This window comes from Colias croceus, chromosome Z, assembly GCF_905220415.1.
Source record: "Colias croceus chromosome Z, ilColCroc2.1".
Lineage (NCBI taxonomy): Eukaryota > Metazoa > Arthropoda > Insecta > Lepidoptera > Pieridae > Colias > Colias croceus.
The window spans coordinates 6022574-6042739 of record NC_059568.1 but is presented as its reverse complement, the minus strand read 5'-3'; the positions used below and the strand labels follow the sequence as shown (position 1 = coordinate 6042739).

Sequence of the window (20166 nt, the reverse complement as noted above, 5' to 3'; positions counted from 1 at the left end):
TCAAACTAGGTACGTTTAAAATTTGCATACAAGTTAACGAAGAACACGCTCGGTTTGGAATAAGGGATTTGTTTAAATTTCTCATTAGTATACATTAAATGTATATGGTACATCTGAAATTCCATTTTATTTTCGCTTTTCGTTGCATTTTCATACCGCGGTTCACTGAATTACTGTTGGCTACGATGGCTTCATTCCGCTGCTAACTTTTTGAACTTGGACATTTCATTAAGTTTTTCTAAAACTTCTAAAAGAAAACGAAAATCGTTTTTATTATCAACACTGATAAAGCAACAATAAATTAACATAGCATTTAAAAACAGCACATGATATTTTTACTAATAATAGAATGTTGAAGAACTCGACACTGGAAAAGTATATATAAATAAGTATAGATATATATCGACTTGCTAACTGTTTAAGTGGGAAAAAAATTGAATTTCGAAAACGGTGACCTTAAACGTTTCATTTAACGATACTGTTTTTATTTATGAACCCATCCATCCCAAGGCGAGGGAAAACGTAAAATATCGAGTGAAAAGTAGCAATGATGCTAACAATTCGCCGGCCGACGTTAGCTTTTGAGAGTGAATAATTAATATGTTAAAATGCTAAGACCCCGCCCGCGCCGAACAAGCAGTTAATTAAGGCCGCAAAACATTTTACAGTATACATGGAGCTATAAAACGAATAACTTCATTGTTATTCAAAATGTATCAGGATGGTCTACTTTTTGTACGACGACTGTTAAAATCAAAATCAAAATCAAATCTCTTATAAACAAAAAGTAAGTAAAATATATTTGTTTAGCAGGCTCTGTACTTTTTAACCATTTGTAATGTCCACGTAATTTCAGCGCGGTAAAACGAAGCGTACGTTATTATCTAGCTTCCCAACTATCCTCTGACATATTATTAAAATTGGCATGAAAACAATACAAAGACTATATTTATAATATTATTTAAAATAGGAGTTACAAGTTTTAAAATCGATAAATTAATATCCAAACTGAAATTTATGTGATGAATATAAATAATGCGCTACAGTATCATCTTGATAATATCCACGATTATAACATAAATATTATATGAGCATAAAATGTAATAGCAATTTATATAAAAGTGTATTTCGCTTACATTTTCTCTGCGAAACGTATTTTGGGCGTATTTCCGCGTCCTCCACATAAATGATATAAATCGCTTCGATGAGTATTGCGGCATGAACACAATAAAACCCTCATTTATATATTTTTTAATTTTTATTTTTGACACAAATTTCGCTATTATACACAAATGATTTGTTTTCTTTTTAAGAATCATTAGCTTCGAGTGAACGGAATTAGAAGTGTAATACAGTGATTTGTGTTTAAATATATATTACAAACATTGGTATTTTACTATAATTTATATTTAATAATTTATTAATAGTCTGAAAAACCGCACAAATAACTATCCTGTACTAATATAATCTAAATCAAATACGAGAAGTGCTGGAACTGTACCTATAATAAATATGTTTTTTTAAAATATGGGCGCGTTTGAAACGATTTAAAAATCTGCATAACTATTGGAAATAATTTAATACATAAAACAATCGCAACGCATAAAATTCACGTTAACGAGTATTGTATAATATTTATGACCCGTGTTTTGACACCGATGCTATTAACGATTTAAATGAAAAACAAAATATGATAATATTACGCATGAGCGGCCATTCGAAATATCTGATATGGAAGCTCAAAACTTTCCTTGTTAATTTTTGAACATTTCCTTCCTGTTATAATTAAAGTAAAATTATATTTTTCGAGAGCAGCTGTTGTCTCGAAACACATTGTTTGAGACGTCTCTTTTATTTATAAGAGAAAAATAAAAACAGGAAAAATAAAAATAAAAGATATTTGAGTTGTCAGAATAAATCACATTCACTGGAGTGAGAAATAGGTTGAGTACGATTGAATAAACCTAGCACGGGAACCTGCATCCAATTAATTGAAGTTTATCCGCTTTCTTTGCTCCTCTATTATAAACATCTCTTTAATACATTGCTCACTTGAAAAACATTGTAATAAACTTGGCTATGTAAAACTGATTAAGTAGGTAGCCTTTGTTTTTTTTTGTATAATATATATTATATAACTAGCTGCTCCGCGCTCCGCTCCTGTTGGTCGTAGCGTGATGATGCCTATAACCTTTCTCGATAAATGGGCTATCTAACACCGAAATAATTTTTCAAATCGGACCAGTATTCCCGAGATTAGCGCGTTCAAACAAACAAACTCTTCAGCTTTATAATATTAGTATAGATTATTTCCATCTGTTGATGATTTAAGAGGAAATAATACATTTACATTGTATTTTAGTAAATTAATGATATTTTTTTTTACATTAAGTATGTCTGCTTATAAAAATACTTTTCTCTTTTTGATTGCGGTAAAAACTTTATTATATAAAAAGACTTCGAGGCCCATTTATAAGTAATTTATACTAAAAGATTTTGTCTGAAGTATTTTTAAAGCGATTTATTCATCGAGCTCAATAGTTATAAGAATAATATTCATTTTAAATTTTCAAAGAAAGTAACTGTTATTAGATCGAAGCGAGAATGATCAATATAAGAACCTAAAAGTATAATTTCCATAGTACGTAAAACAAATTTAACGTAAACCGCTCCACGATGAAGAACTTAATAAAGAAACTTTAATAAAACGCGCAACTAACCCTTTAATTTACTAATTACGTAAACAAGATTCAAGCTTGGTTTTTTATTAACTTTGTTCAATGTTCCCAGAAAATTGCAAAGACGTTATACATACGAATTAGTTTTCTAGTAGATCAGAGACTAAGCAATACTTGGTTGCGAAAAAGATCTAAAACTAATTCCAAAATAAAGGCTATTATTATTATGTGGTTTAAATAATGTTATATTGGAATAATAAGATGAAAACAAGGCAGTCAACATCGATATCTATACTATATATATTATAAAGAGGAAAGTAATTATGTAATATGTATGACTTTCACGCATAAACTACTGGATTTCAAAAATTCTTTCACCATTAGAAAACTGCATCTTCACTGAGCAACATCGGCTAGGTTTTATATCGGAAATCCCACAGGAAAGTTATGCGGGTTTTTCTTTGAAAACGCGGGCGAGGCCGCAGGCGGAAATCTAGTATTATATAATCTCTTCTTATTTGGTCATTAAGTTTACTTTTTTTGTTACATTGATTATAACTTTTAGTGAAAAGGTAAGTTCTTCGGAAAAACAGTTTTAAAAAGATGCACGGCAAGTGAATTAATTGAAGAAAACCTAACAACTACTTGATTATTTTACACGTTTCGTTATCACGTTTCGTAAAGACATTTCATACATAATTACATAGTACATACGCTTACAAATGTTCTATTATTCCCATTATTCCTCTAGCTAAGTACAATATTTGTATTTTCGTTATTATTTCAATAATGTTATAATAAGTAAATAATATTAAAGCCACATTGATGATTACGTAAGAGACTATAAAGTAATTATGTTGACGTACAAAGTGGCCATACAAAATGGGACGGGTCCCTAAATTATTATAATACGGTCCTCAATCCTCATATTATACTGATAGCCGATTAAGCTTTGAAAGTTTCACTACGTAATTTAATTTTTAACTACAAATTACGTATAAATGGGCGGTATTAAGTATGTACTGCTGTTTAACATACCTTCTAGTTTTACATTAAACAATGATTGGATAAGTTATAAAATCTCTCTTATCTGTATTTTACAACATGACTTTATTCAGGAGCGTTTTTTTTTATTGCCTGATAGGGATGCGCTTCACCACGATCTCGCCTGATGGTAAGCTGAGATGTTGCCTAAGTCGGAGCGCGCTTCCCTAGAAGGTACCCGTTCACGCTTTTCTTGAAGACCTCCATGTTGTACTCGTCGGGGAACACAGACTCAGGAAGCATGTTCCAGTCCCTCGCGGTTCGATTGAAGAATGGCGATCCGAACCGCTGTACGGGTACATGGAACGTCCACCATAATATGGCCTAGAGTCCATGCGCCTCGACGATCGATGGAAAAAGCGTTATAATCACAGAACTATATCGATATAGTTCTGTGGTTATAATAATACAAGTATATAGATAGCTATTGAAATATAATGCAATTTGATGTGCACTGGGAATGGCACCCTGTCAGAATTCAGGTGTTATTTAATACTAGATATCTAATAACTTATCGAGTTACAACAAGCGAATAAGGGAGCAGAAGGTCCATTTCCTGAAACATCCATTCTCCAATCCCATTTCGAAGTTAGGTAATATGTATAACTAATAATTGCTTACACTCAATTTGAACGAGAAATAATTGTTTCAATAAAAGTCAGGTGTAACTTTTAATAACATAATATAATGAAAATAGAAAGGTTTCAATTAGCATCAAAATAAATATACAGTTAATCTATATATAAAACGCGCTAATCTCAAGAACTACTGGTCGAATTTGAAAAGTTCTTTCGGTGTTATCTAAATCCCATTTATCGACTACGACCAACAGGAGCAGCGCCATGTGAGTAAAACCGCGGCACGCAGCTAGTGTCAAATAAATTGTGGGAAATTATAAAATATCGTCTTGATAGGAAGCCGGAAGGTCATTGCCGGGTAGCGAGGGAAACTCAGCAGTGTTCAAAATGTCTATATTTCCGTTTCCCTATTAAGTGTATTTCCGCGCGAGAAATATATTCATAGGGACGGGCTGAAGTTCAGGGTTATTGAGCCAGATACATTTTTAATGAAGTCAATATATGACAAAAATAGGCGCGTAATAATTTATTCATTTAAAAAGGCTTATCAACCACCTTAAACCATAATCTATAAATTATAATATCTACTATTATTATTACTACATCCATGATATTATATTATTATGAATTACAGGCACTATTGTTCTGGATTATACTGTGGAAAACATAATATTAATCACAAAATCATTGCTATCGATAAAAGGTTATTCAGATAAAATACATAGATTTCGCTTTAGTACAAAAGAGAGCTTAAATGTTTTTATTATATGCGTGACTTGGCACAAATTCGTTTAATATTTACATATTCAATGTTCTGTGGCTTCATTTAATAATGGATGTAAAATGGTATTATAATATAGTTACTTGATTTTTCTTACAATCCATACTAATATTACCTATATAAATGCGAAAGTAACTCTGTCTGTCTGTCTGTTACTCAATCACGCCTAAACTTCTGAACAAATTTGGTATGGAGATATTTTGATACCCGAGAAAGGCATAAGCTACCTTTAATAATTGCGAAATATGTACCACGGGTGAAGCCGGCGCGGACCACTAGTGCTGTATATATTATTCATTTCTATGTCAAATATTCGAAACTTCGTACTTTTACATACATTAAGAATTCAGCTGTTAACATTTTTACAGACGGCAACATTGACGTTTCTCTGATTAAAATATTTTTGTAAGCTGAGCTTTCTTTAAAATGAATATTTTATGTAATACAGAGAGAAGCATGCAGCTTCTATAAATCTTGGTAGTGTAAACTTTAAGTGAATTATTGGAAAAGTTTTTTCAGTGTACAATGAGTTGTTTTTTTTTTTCTTTGTTCTGTTCATATAAGATTTATTGATACTTGAAAAAATACTTTTTAGATTAGTAATAAAATACGCAAGGAAAATAAGTTGTGAATATCTAAAAATACTTTTTTTAATACCTACATCAATACCGACAGGTATTCTTAAATCCAATTATATTCATAAATCCTTTCTATTGAAGCAACCACTTAACATTTTCTGCGGAACAATCAAAGTATGTTGCGATTTGCGAATAGATACGAGAGCGCTGTTTTGTGAATCTGTCTCGAGTACTTTTTATATTATTTCCACGTAGAAACATTTACAAATATACAAGTTTTTAAACCTGCTAAAACCTTGCATAAAAAGCGTAGGTATAACACAACTAATGTTATCTGTTGAATTCAGTTACAGTCGAATATTCAGTTTCTCATAAGTGATTAAAAAAGCGCCACTTTGTTTCATTATTTAGCTCTTTGTACAATTTTATAATTTAAATTGTAAAAGAAAAAGAATAAAACAATGCACGTGCATGTGGTTAACAAAGACAATTCTCTTTCATAACCTATATTACCTCACGTCACATAACTTTGCTCAAAGTACTAACCGCAGCCTCTTGGATTCTCTCATTTGGCCTCTAACCTCAAGTCGTCCATTCGACAGAATCTATTTTATCGGAAGCCATAAAGATCGATTCTATCTCCAATATCAATATGTCCTTCTATCTTTTACAAACAATGAGCGTGAAAATAATAACAGTATAGAACAAAAGAAAGGACGGTCTATAATTGAAGTTTGCTTAGCTTAGGTTCTGAAGCGTGTCGGTGCTCAGTACAAATAGCTTAGAAATGTCAGATGTCTCAGTAGTCGGTATGTAAGGCACTGGGATTGTCTAGACGATGTTTTGTTGTGAATCCTGTTGACGAAATAATGGCATCTCTCTTTTGTGTGTACTTGGGAAGCTAAACTTATTTTGCACACAAAATGTCATGTAATGTAATTAGTGTGTATTATCGGGGTATAACCGCAGCAACACACTTCACAGGTAATCAATTAAATAATGAAACCAATACATACATAATACATACATAATTCCACGTTTTATCAATAAATTAGATAATAACATTAAAAATAAAATAAACTGTAAAAATGTTAACCGTCAATTAAAATCATACTATATATCACGTTTATAAAGACTCGGCCAGCACAGTAGGTGATCGCAAAAATTTTTTTCCACAAGTACCCTATTGTACATCATATTTTTTCTGTTGTGTAATTTACTTGCCATCTTAATGTATTTTTCAATGTAATTTCATATGTAATGTAACAAAATTTATATTAATCTATCTAGTATTTGTTTGACGTCTAGAATGCATGTGCACCACGATCAAATCGTGTCGATTTATGTGGTGTTTATTCTGTATGCCCAATGTATGTTTATTTTTCTATCAATAAATGGTTTAAAAAAAAAATAAAAGAGTAAAATTTACCCTTTGTGCTAAATAAATCATATTATTAATTTATCATTCAAATAATAATAAGCTTTCTTTGAACACAAGATCAACTGAAGAATCGAATTTTCAGCACTGAGAGCTAATGCGTTTCCCAAATCTATAAATTCTTAAGCAGTCATGAAATATTTGGTCTCGAAAAGGTAGTATCACATTTTAGTAATGGAATAACGGTGTGGGTTGATATACGAGCTATACGAGTATCTCTAACACTTACATCTTAGTAACCGAATGTTGTTAAACATGATTACAAAGTTTTATTTTAACACAAAATCAGTCAATCCTTATATAATTTTACTCTATCACAGAACCTTATAGCTATATAAATAGACGTCATTATCGTAAAGCAACCCCCGATTTGAACTGCACGTGTATGCAAAATAAGCCAACAGTTTTCTATCACGCTATACACGTCCCGCGGGACGGAAAGCTGACATGGTCGAAGTAAGATCATAATTGAACGCTTATACATTGAAACGAGTAATTACTCGAAAACTTTATTACATCAAACTTCAAAGAGATGTTAACAAGCAGGCACTTCTAAAGCAACAAATGTCAACTAGTTTCTAAGTAACAATAGGATTCTTGGACGCGCCACAATAGGAAAGGGAAATGTGAACGGAAAAAGATAAAGTATATAGGCTATGGCCTCTCGAACAACTGAAGAAACTTAGATAAATTGCAATTATAATCCAGTTGTCAAACAGTTGTACTGTGACTCCGTTAATGATTATGAGAGAAGTTAAACATTTTACGTACCTAAGTAGGCAATTCTTATACAATGACAGACATTGTGTAAAAACGAACTTTTATTTTCAACATTATTGAAATCTCACATAGTATTAGAAATTAGCATAAAAATGGTAAATTCCGGTCACATGAAGGACGAATCTGTGGTCGCCAACATCAATTTCAATAAAATATTCAAATGGTTACAATTTTAATTCTTTTGATTAAATTTCGGATGTAGGTATCTTAAGTACATTGGGAAAAAACTTGGAGTATTTTTTTTTATGTTTCATTCTTTTAGGTCTGATAATATGTAGAGATAGTGATGAAACGATATTTATAACAATCAGAAACGCAAAAAACATCATATTATACATATAAGAAAAGGTAGGTAAATAATCGAAACTTTATAAATGAAGTGAAGAGATGTTGTAAGTTCATCAGATATTCAATCATAATTAATCAGACAGAACTCTTCAACAATACGAAAATACCAAACGTAGGCGTATTAAGATTTACATTTCCTTGTAATATTTGAATATTCTCTAAGACATTGCAAGATATTCGGCAGCCTCCAATAATTATGGTGAAATATTCAATACAAATAATATTTTTCCGCGCAGTACCTACTCCATTTTGTTAAGCTCTCTTCAGGATTTTAGAAGCGCGATCCAAGTTATTTTATTATAATCGGCTCTTTACCGAATACTAAGAAAGGCCTTATTCAAAGAGCTGTCATGAATATGTTATTTCATCTAGATGGCGTATAGAAAAATTACAAAGTTGTAATTCCTGTCTACTTATCTCCATGTATATTTTAAGTTGTCCATATTATCTTATAAAAATAATATTTTATATACTTACTTAGGATAAAAGTTTAAATAAATATTATATGCAAGTTTTCATATCCCCAGCGATTATCATTGCTTCAATGAGAGTTGAATTTGCAATATGAAGCTAAACATGTAACTGATATACAAGTTTGAAAAGCACATTATTTCTACATCGATCAACGTACAAAGTTTCAAATTCAACGGCTATTCACCACTGAAATGTATTCACGGATATATTATAATATTGTATAGAATCAAAGCGTATGCTTTTATGTGTTAAAAATAAAACTATTGGTGCAGTGAAACTTTTACCGCTAGAATAAAACCCAACAGGTGCAACTCCCGACAACTTTGACACACGAGTACGGTATCTTCAAAAGGAATGAAAATACTTGCTTGTTTCGTTTATTGGAAAATAACTGCAATATATTGGCTTTCTAGTTTACTTGTAAGGTTAGTGTTTTGATATATTTCATGTTGAGAAGCGATTAGAGCTTAATATGACGTAATGTGCGCATTATTGAGTTACGCGGGTTATTTTTATAGCATTATGGAGACGCAATTGCTCTAGTGAAAATATTAACGGCCTGTAGGTCCTTTTTAGGTTTTATATTTGATCCGTCGATGAAGGTGGTCTGTAACGAAGACATCAGATAATTCCAGTATAAGTTTCGATCATTACTCATGGGAGTATGGAACTTCGCGAATGTAGTTCACCTTTGCTGGAATTAAGGTTAAGGATTACCGGACATGGGTAAGAGAAATGGGCTTAGACTTGGATGTTAATAAAATTCTCTGCATGACTTGTTCACAGGTCGTTTTGCCCTCGAGGTTTCGATTCATTGAAATATATCTGCGGGCGATGGAGTCGTAACCTTGAGAGTATAGGATATAGCTTCGGTTTTATGTACTTGTTCTTTTTGATGTCGAGGAATTTAATAAAGATTTCGTTGTAGGAATATTTCTTTGAACTGAGCAATGTCAATAACGATCTGGTTTTATTTGTACAACACCTTTCAGAGGTAAATATGTAAGAGCCGTTTACGTTTCTCAATGGTTAGTAATATAGGAGGTAAGAGTCTCTTGGAACAAAAAGGATGACCGCAGGCATGTTTGTTCAAAACATTTGAATATTTGAAATATATTTAGAATGTTCTCGGAGAGTACAAGTTTGTTTTTACCTTTTTTTTTTGATCTTTATATTACATAAATTACCTTCATTGGTTTATATAGCATGCCTACGTACCTAACCTTATTGTATTCATTCTATACGACTTTTAACATTCATATTTCATACTCTACTTAAATCAACAAAAAGTCCTTAAAATGAACATCCTAGCTCTGGTGTTCATATTTCAAAATTCAAAAGAAGCATTATAAAGAGCATGTTTCATTAGAATGTCCTGAAATTATTTCAGAAACAATTGAAATTAACGCGCCTTGAATACAGATGAGACCTTTTCGGACTAAGCTCCTTCAGGTGTAAATGACTCTCATAAATGTTAAACACATAGACTTATTACAGACTTATTATATTATAATAGACACGCATGAAACATGAAGAAACCAAATTATCTAGAACTTGTCTAATAAATCATAAGTTCTAACTCGTTTATGAGGTGTACACTGTAGGTACGTGTCTCTGTACTGATGTCAGATTATGCTAATTTGCACAATAAAGACGTTGTGGTCTTCACGACTTATTTTAGGATGGTTTTCTAACATGTTTCTCATTATTAGAGTTTATTTGTTATTCTTAATATATTTTTCTAATCTTCGGAACTGAATATAGTTTTAAGGTTTAAGTGTAATCTTTTTTTTTTTCAAAAATCTTAGCATTCATTTGCGTTGGACGTACAAATACACATAATTTAATGCAATCTATTTAATTATTAAATTTTATGTGTCTATAAGGCCAATGGGTAAATACTAAATATGTGTATTGCTGTGCAAAGCAGCTCGGTCTATGTGACCGTGGCTCGGCCGAGGAAAACGCTTGTGCTTTAATTTTCGTTGTTAATTTTTTTAGTGTCAATAATGTAGTTTAAAATTTAATATGGTGATAAATTAATTATAATTTCATATTAATGAATTTTCCATAAACTAAATTTGTAGCGGTTCAAATGAATTGTTAATTTCAACTCATTCACAAAATAATTGATCCCTATTTCGTGGTAAAAGGATTTTAATTTATAAAATTAATACATTTTTATTGTAAATATTATATAATATATACGTATATATAAAAAATATTGTTGTGTATTCCATTTATCAATTTCCAATTATTAATTAAAATCTTTTAATAAATTGTTAAATTAATTTCTTTCGTCGATATATGAACAATTTAACGATGGTAAATAACCAATCGTTTTCATCACGAAACAATAGTCTATTCAATTTAGTATATGTCACCGAGGTGTCACCGAAACAAACTGGACTATCCATTATTTAATGAAGAACAAATAGAACGCTATTATATTCATGATAACAGATAAATATTTGATTAGCAAGTGAATTTGTTTGCGATATCGTGTTTACGTAAGTTAGTGTTTCTCCATTTGAAATAATTACATGAATAATGTAGATAAGTAAATAAGAATATTAAAGTTTTTTTTTTTTTATTTAAAATGTTACTGTTCACTCTGTAAGAATACACTTCTTTGAGAAACTAATATACGCAAAAGCACATTAAAAAACAAAAAGTTTCTGAAAAGAACTGAATTATAAAACTATCTAATCATCATCTGTTTATTCATCTTGACATAAAAAAAAAATTAAAGGTGTCTTATTAGTTCTTAAAGTCGGAAATATGTCAGCGTTTTAACGCAATTTTTGTCGTGTATTCTAACATAAACGTGTTAGTAAAACTAAAAGCTATTCGAGTTTTAGGCTGTTTCGCATTCAATTGACTATGTTGTTCAGCTGAGAGTTACCTTGTAGATTTTATAAAGATTTAAATGTCTTTTTATTAAATTTTATAAATAAATTTTATTTGTACCAAAAAATTTACCTGATTTATCTCTGTGTCTCTATCTCTCTATATATTCCGAATGGACAAACTAAAGTCGATACAAATTGTTATGATAGAGATTGTATGCTCAGCTTAAAGCTGTGCTTTAAGCTCGAATATTAAATACTTCCTTATTTTTACAAAATCATTTTTCAGCTAACTACTACTTAAAAGTACTCAGAATTTTCGTACACAATTCAACATTAACTTCGCAAAATTTATTACAATAATTCAATTGCAGTAAGCTTTATACCAGGAACTTAAGTTGAAATACGTTCCAAACAGCATCGTCTTTGTCTCGCAAATCTCAATGGAGTTCCAAAACCCCGTTATGGTAACCCTCGTATGACCTTGAAACGACTTTTGCCATAAGCTGCATAAAGCTATTATTAGGATATATGCCATTATATAAATGATTGAGAGGTTTATAGAAATAGCGTATTGAGTATTGAAGTGTATTTCTAAGAAAAACGATCGACTATATACGTTTAAGTGGAACAGGGATGTGCTTTTAGGAGTATCTAAATAATTCTCTTGTTGCGATAAATTTTATTGGACATTTTGTTAAAATAAAGGCTAGCTTTTCCATATAATCACATTAAACTAAGCATCGCGGAATACGTTATCAGGATAAATATTGTTTAAACATTTAAAGTGACGTGTTTACGCAGTAAATAAGGCAAGCGGATCCAAAAGTTTCGTTTTGCAATCAAATTTAAAAGTTGTCTACTAAATGATTTATGTGAGGCTGAAACTTTGAAAACTTTGTATAAGAAAATATTTATATTCCTTTTTCGGTATATCGGTATGACATTTTTATGCTATTGTATAGCTTCTATCGCGTGCCTTGTGCGCGGGGACCGAATCGAGAAATTCCGTAACGAAAAAACCTCATGCTCCCCACTCAGCTTTACCGCGGCAGTCCCCGACTACCACACGTCGTTTTTTCTATTTTAAACAGATAATAAGTTGAACCACAATCTTTCAGTTACAGACCTGTAATTTTATGAATTTTGATGTGCTTTACATATCTTTGGATGTCTAAAATAATGTATTCTTTTTTCTATTGTTTAAATGTGTTCTCTTTATTAATTACAGAAAGAGCAAACGGGAAGACACAGACGAACATCACCTAGGATTATAGTCACAAACCATCACACTCTAGGAAGTGGATGACGCAGTTTCAATCCCTACTGACCGTGTGTGTCTACACAGAAAGCTTCTCGTCCTTGCGAATATGATAAATTCGATAGTTTATATGTATATTTTTAAGAGGCAATAGTATGACTTGTATCTGAAGATTAGTAGGCTAGAGATTTATTTAGGCTTATTTTAACTGCGTTAAAAATCTCATTCACATGGGAATTTTGTTTGACCACGCGAACGAAGCTATAGGCAAAAGCTGGTCAATATATAATGGAACCAGTTTGAGTTAAATATTTTGTAGAGGACATTTTGGGAAAGGTTTATAAGAGTTTGCACCATAGGTACTTTTGGGTATGAATTATGTAGTTACTTAACATATAACTTTTTAAACGCATATTATTATTATATATTTTTAATTGTTATCCTATCGAGCTTCTGGCCTCGATACTGTCTGTCATTAATAGTGAACTTTTAAAAATTATATTACCTACTAGAAATGTTTAGTCATAATTTTGCAAAAAGATATATTTATAGGTAGGGGAGACCGGGTACAAAAGTAACGGTGGGTCGAAAGTAACAAATGCTCTCTAGATTTATCCAATGGGCGAACACCGCTTAGCCTCTGTCAGGTGATAGCCGAGAGTGCCCCCCTTAATTGTATTCATTCGCCGCGTGCGCCACGCGTTGTTAGGCTGTGTGACAGGACACAACGTGTTTTCACGAATCAAAAGTAAGATTTTCGACATTTTTTTATTAAACGTTTACGTAGTCTTAAAAGGATGATAGAAATCTGAATGTTTGCATATCCATTCTTGATTAGAGTAATTGTGAATTGCTCATAATCATTTTAATGTAGCACGTTCCGTTTTAAAGTTTTGTTGCACGTCTTGGCAAAAATATAGATGGGTACAAAAGTAACATAGCCCTATGGGTACAAAAGTAACATGTTATTTTTGTCCCATTATGATTATGTATATTTTTATTTACACCTTTACTTCAACAGAATGCCGTGATAACGAACTAGATCGAGGAATTACCGACACGGCTGACGAGCATTTTGAAAGATGATTTTGGCACACGTCACATCCTGTTACAAATGACTCGAAATTTTGTGGATCATTTGTAACAGGATGGCGGTTCTTAGTACGCAATGACAAAAAGAAAAATGATGGTCAGAACGCTGATACCGGATACCTTAAGATACTAAAACGTTTTATATTAGAGAAACTTAACATAAAATATTATAGTATCTTCACCGTGTGTGACGCGCTTTAGAGGCGTTGCAAAAAAATATAATATTTGCCATATTATCATATTATTAGATTTATAAAAAATAAAAGCCGGGAATACTAGTTCAGCTACCTTGCGTCGATCGAGATTTACTAATAACAAATAAATTGATCTACGCGACTATTTAATCGAGTGCTCTACAGTTTATCTTCGGTTATCTCCATCAACGAGCATAATGTGAATAATTTTTTTTTTTGTTAACCTTGCTGAGGTATTGGGAAAGGTACCAATTTGAGCCAAAAGATATTTGGAATATGGACGAGACAGGGGTGACCACTATAATACCAAAACCTAACAAAATTGTAGAATAAAAAGGCATTAAACAAGTACATAGGTGCCATAACCTTAGCAGAGCCTGGAAAATTAGTAACTGTTACTGTTGCCATTAATGCTCTAGGAGAACACATCCCGCTTTTTTCGTTTTGCTGAGGGTCCTGGTGGTTGTGATGGAGCTGGGAATGCTTGTGGATGGATGCAGGATGTAGAATTTTTAATTATAAAAGAATGATTTTAATTAATCTCATTACTTAAACTAAGAATAGTTTTTATCGATTTGTTTTGTATTATATTTGTAAGTATTATATTTAAAATACAAAAGTTGGTTTGTTTTACTAATACAAAGTCTTTAAACAAATAATTTGTTGATTTACCATCATAATATTGTATTAATTACCAACCCCTTTATCTTGTTACTTTCGACCCACGACGTGTTACTTTCGACCTGCTTACGGGGTCGAAAGTAACAACTGACGATTTTTTTTTAAATTTCGTTTATTAATATAAAACACTACATAATGTAATAAATTGAAACGCTAGTGTAAAGAATATGAACTAAATTTATATATGCTTATATTAATTTAATGATAACAGTAACACCCAGTGAGAAATCAAGGCAAAAGTACAAAGTGTTACTTTTGTACCCGGTCTCCCCTAAGTATGAAATTTTTAACTTCGCAAAAATTAAATATTGTCTTTTTTCTTCTCAATAATACTGTATTAATAAATTTTAGTTCGATTGAATTCAGTTCAGGCCATATGAATACCTAATTAATCTTCTAATATATAAAAATCAATGCCACTTTTCGTTGTAATTCCATAACTCGAGAACGGCTGAACCGATTTCGATAATTCTTTTTTTATTATATTCCTTGAAGTACGAGGATGGTTCTTATGTAGAGAAAACGTAAACATGTACCACGGGCGAAGCCGGGGCGGACCGCTAGTCTAATATATAAAAATCAATGCCACTTTTCGTTGTAATTCCATAACTCGAGAACGGCTGAACCGATTTCGATAATTCTTTTTTTATTATATTCCTTGAGGTACGAGGATGGTTCTTATGTAGAGAAAACGTAAACATGTACCACGGGCGAAGCCGGGGCGGACCGCTAGTATTTTATACAAATATGTAATATATTTATATTATGTAACATATTGATCACGCATAATGAATCTTGTCTCCTTGTGACTAACTAAATAGATTTTTTATCTAATATATAAAAATCAATGCCACTTTTCGTTGTAATTCCATAACTCGAGAACGGCTGAACCGATTTCGATAATTCTTTTTTTATTATATTCCTTGAAGTACGAGGATGGTTCTTATGTAGAGAAAACGTTAATATGTACCACGGGCGAAGCCGGGGCGGACCGCTAGTATTTTATACAAATATGTAATATATTTATATTATGTAACATATTGATCACGCATAATGAATCTTGTCTCCTTGTGACTAACTAAATAGATTTTTTATCGAAGTATTTTTGAAATTTTTATTTTACTGATATTATTTTATAATTCATAGATTACATAAGTTATGATTATTATCTAATGCATGTTCTATTCAATCTTATAAAAGTAAAACTACATTTTTATAAAATTTTAAAAAGAAATGTAATTTTTAATAATGCAAACGTAGTAGAAAGAGGCAATATTTAAAGATATATTATGCTGTGTGTAAAGATATAAGATATATGCTGTACCAATAGGCACATATTTTTGGTACCTAAGCAAGTTTCTTACAATAATTAATAAAGAGATCAAGGATAAGAAAATTTACAATTTGACTCTACCTTTATAGGATATAACATAATATAAGGTACTTATAGGTAACTTGCCCTGTAAAAAAACTATTCGACTCGGTACCTACTACATGGAATAATATGGAAAATTCCAGCATACATATTTTTAATACAAATAACCAAAGGATTTAAAATGGAAATTATATCAGTGCTCGATAATATATCAGCAAGATATCAATTTTATCGAGCACAAAGATGCTTTTAAAGTTCCAATTACTTAGACTGAATTAATAGCGAAAGTACATTGATTTAAATTCGCAAGAAGCACTAAATAATATTCGCTTTAGCATGACCCAGTAAAAAAAGACCTAATAAAATAAACTTAAAAAAATAACTTCGATGAAAAGTTGAAACATTATGACATGTTATTTTAGCCAACATTCAATATCAACCTAATCGTGACTCGAGACGAAAATGATTTTTTGATGTGTTTTTCTTTCGTAGTCTCATTACAAGTTTTTCTCATTACAGACAACTTTTACGCGAAGCGCGCGGTCGCATCGGAGTTTGTTTAAAGCTAATTTCAGAAACATATATTTACTGGAGCTGTTAAAGACAGCCGCGCCGTGTTTACATTCTATTAACAACTATTTTCACACTTCCTTTAAACATTCGCCAAGAAACAAAGTATACATTCAAAATATAAAAAGTCTTATGAATTACTTAATTCCAATCTTACCTTTAATTGAACTGGGGTGATATCCGCTCGTAGTACCGATTCAAGCTTACACGTTTCATCCCCTTTAACAGTTTTTAAGACTTTCGCTTAACTTTTGGATCGTCTAAAAACTTCATTGTTGGGGTGGAAAATATTCACGATAAAAGAAAAAAATGGAAATAGTTCTTTAGATGTTTTAATGAAATGATGTTAGTTGGTTTACGCGATATATATCGAATGGTAGAGTGGTTAGCAGTAGGGTACGTCCTCGTGTACACGCGGCGCGTACTCGACTGATTTTGCCTTATCCCTTTTCGTTAGCTTAGCGAACAACTTGTGGCGGACGGCGGCGTGACGTGCGCAGTTTTATAGCGGTTTCCGCCGACACCTCTGCTACAAAACCCACTCTATATCCAGGTATAGAATTAACGTAATTAATATTATCTAAATAATAAAAATATAAGCTATGCTACTTTAATTATCTTCCTTCAACTCGCTACATTTAATGCTCTCTACATTTTTATACAATCACATATATCGCGCTCAGTAAATCTTAACAGAGTAAGGCGCCCGATTAACATTAACGTTTTGATAGATCTCTACATCATACAAACGAATCAATCTTGTAGGGCAAAGCGGAGAAAGTGAAAGGGATTCCTTAAAGGTTAACATCGTATAGCACTATGTATATTGTATAGCTTTCCTTGTTAGAAGGGCGCTCCCCGTGGCCTCTTCCCCTGTTCACCCAACCGCGCTGTATACACCTTAAAATATATTTATATACACGACTCAGATGTTCTTCACACTGATCAATTGGAACGAGGCCTCAGAGACGCGGCTGAATTTGTGAAAATTAATCCACGAATAAATTATCCTTTCTGAATTTGTTCAAACTCAAAATCGGGGGACTGGAAAATAATAAGTTTGATTACAAATTAGTTGGGCACGAATTTGACGAATTCATTATTAAATATATTGTTAGTACATCCAAAATGCATTAAAAAAAATTAGTTACCTATCTAACAAATGTCCACTTACTCTAGGAATTGTTCAATTGTACGAAAATTGTTCTCGTTTAAGGCTAGGAAGTGTCATAGCAATTTATATAGAAGGTGCTACGAACAGAGGCCGCGAAATGCTTTTAATGATTTAATAGATCATACAATTGGAGTTTTAATATTATATAATATTTAAAATATCATGTGGATAATGAAAATGAATAATGACTGTGAGACGAATTATTTCAACCCGTATCTCGTTATAAAACTATAATACTTTTATGTTTTACAATTGAACCTTGCATTATTATTCATACTTAGTATTATTTTTCGACTTAGAGCATTAAACCAACCAGTTGGTTTAATGTTCTAAGGTTTTCGACCATCATTCAATATATTAAATATTAATCTATATACCTATATATGTATACTTAAATGAAACCCCTTTTCCTTGTTTACGGCATCACGCGTGAACGGGTGGCCCGATTTTGATAATTCTTTTTTTTATAATATTCCTTGAAGAACGAGGATGGTTCTATGGAAAGAAAACATAAACATGTACCACGGGCGAAGCCGGGGCGGACCGCTAGTAAATAAAAAAAAATAGAAATCTTTCTTCAACTTAATGACATAAAAAAAATTGTTGGAATTTCCTGCATCTAGGATCGTACATCCTTTATAGCATATCTTCCAAGTGAAGTATTCTGAAGAAATTCACAATATGATATAACAAATCCTAAGAATGTGTGAAATACCATAACTAAAGGATGATATAGCTTTAACACGCAGCTCTATAACTTATGACGTCAGCTTGCAAATACTTATAAAGTTATGAATTCATGGCTCCCGTTGTTGTTATATTATACTACTTGGAGTTACGATGTTAGGTGATGAGCACCTTTCTACGATCCAGTTAATTTTCTTCAATAATAAAAATTTTAAGATTCATGAAATGTGGAACGTTTATTATCCATACTAATATTATAAATGCGAAAGTAACTCTGTCTGTCTGTCTGTTACTCAATAACGCTTTAACTACTGAAGCAATTTGCATGAAATTTGGTATAGAGATATTTTGATACCCGAGAAAGGACATAGGCTTTTTACCCCGGGAAATAGGATAGGTTTTATCCCGACAATTCCACGGGAACGGGAACTATGCGGGTTTTTCTTTGACTGCGCGGGCGAAGCTGCGGGTGGAAAGCTAGTTACATATAAATAAACGAGCAGGTATTATAACTATATTTCAAAACTGTTCATGCTTATGTATATTAAACGGGTGATAATGTATTTATAATAATTATGTTATTTTTTCATGGGAATCCATTTATTTATGCCGGCATGAGTTTAAATTTAAATTATAAAGTCGATTAACACAAATGAATTAAATACTGACAATTTGAATTTGCAGCAGAACACAGATAAATTATTTGGTTATTCATTAAAAACAAATAATTAAACTTAGTTACGTAAGCGAATACATTAAAAAACAAAGGTAATATAGTTTTTAATTTGATATTTATATGAATTGACCAAAACTGCTTTTAGTCTATGCTTCCAAATTTATAAAACAAAAAATAGATTTTTGAAATATAACGTTCACGTAGCATTTCTTTCAAATCCATTTTCGCAAGAATGATTTATTATTTTTTCTGCCTCTATTTAGGTAGAATCAAACACTAAAACTCCTAGTTATGGTTACACGCTCATCAAGATAATTAAGCCAATCTAATTAAATTGATCAGATGACCCGCACGCTCGTTTATCTATTATCTATTATTATAATTGATTTTGACCTTGAAACCGGCTATTGATTAAAGCTGAAACTAAACTCTGAAGCGCTCGCAAAGCTGGCTATAAGCTGATTGATCTTAAAGGTGCTCGTAATTTAAATAAAAATGTTAATTTTGAACAAGAACACCGATTTAGACATAATTGACTAGTTAGGTCTGTAATAAAATTCAGTTAAAAGTAATTATGCCTAGCGGTTGTAATTATATTCATAGATAGTTGTCTCATCTGTATGATATAGAATATATAAGTAGATGAAGTTTTGAATGCCTTTGTTACGTTTTGTCACGAAAGCAAAACTATAATTACAAATCGAATTCCACAGAGTATTTTTACTAAAACAATAGGCGTATTTTTATTTTTACCCTTTTCTAGTTAATATACCAAAGTAAGATAACTGAAATAATTCTAGACTTGCCTTTATTTTAAAAAGTAATTTCACATTAAATTGATGGAACTACGCTTATCTGTAGAATTTTATCATAAGTATAGGACTCGACCAGCCATTCACCTGATTAAA

The 20166-nt window shown here is 31.6% G+C and overlaps 1 protein-coding gene across 1 annotated transcript in view; it reads right to left on the bottom strand.

Moving 5' to 3' along the window:
• The window catches only part of LOC123705515, a 72868-nt gene extending 55784 nt beyond the window's left edge, over nucleotides 1-17084 (bottom strand). Inside the window, exon 1 of the mRNA XM_045654315.1 lies at nucleotides 16879-17084. The gene's annotated coding sequence lies outside the window, so the exon portion shown is untranslated. The remainder of the gene's footprint in view (nucleotides 1-16878) is intronic.
• Nucleotides 17085-20166: the final 3082 nt, after the last annotated feature.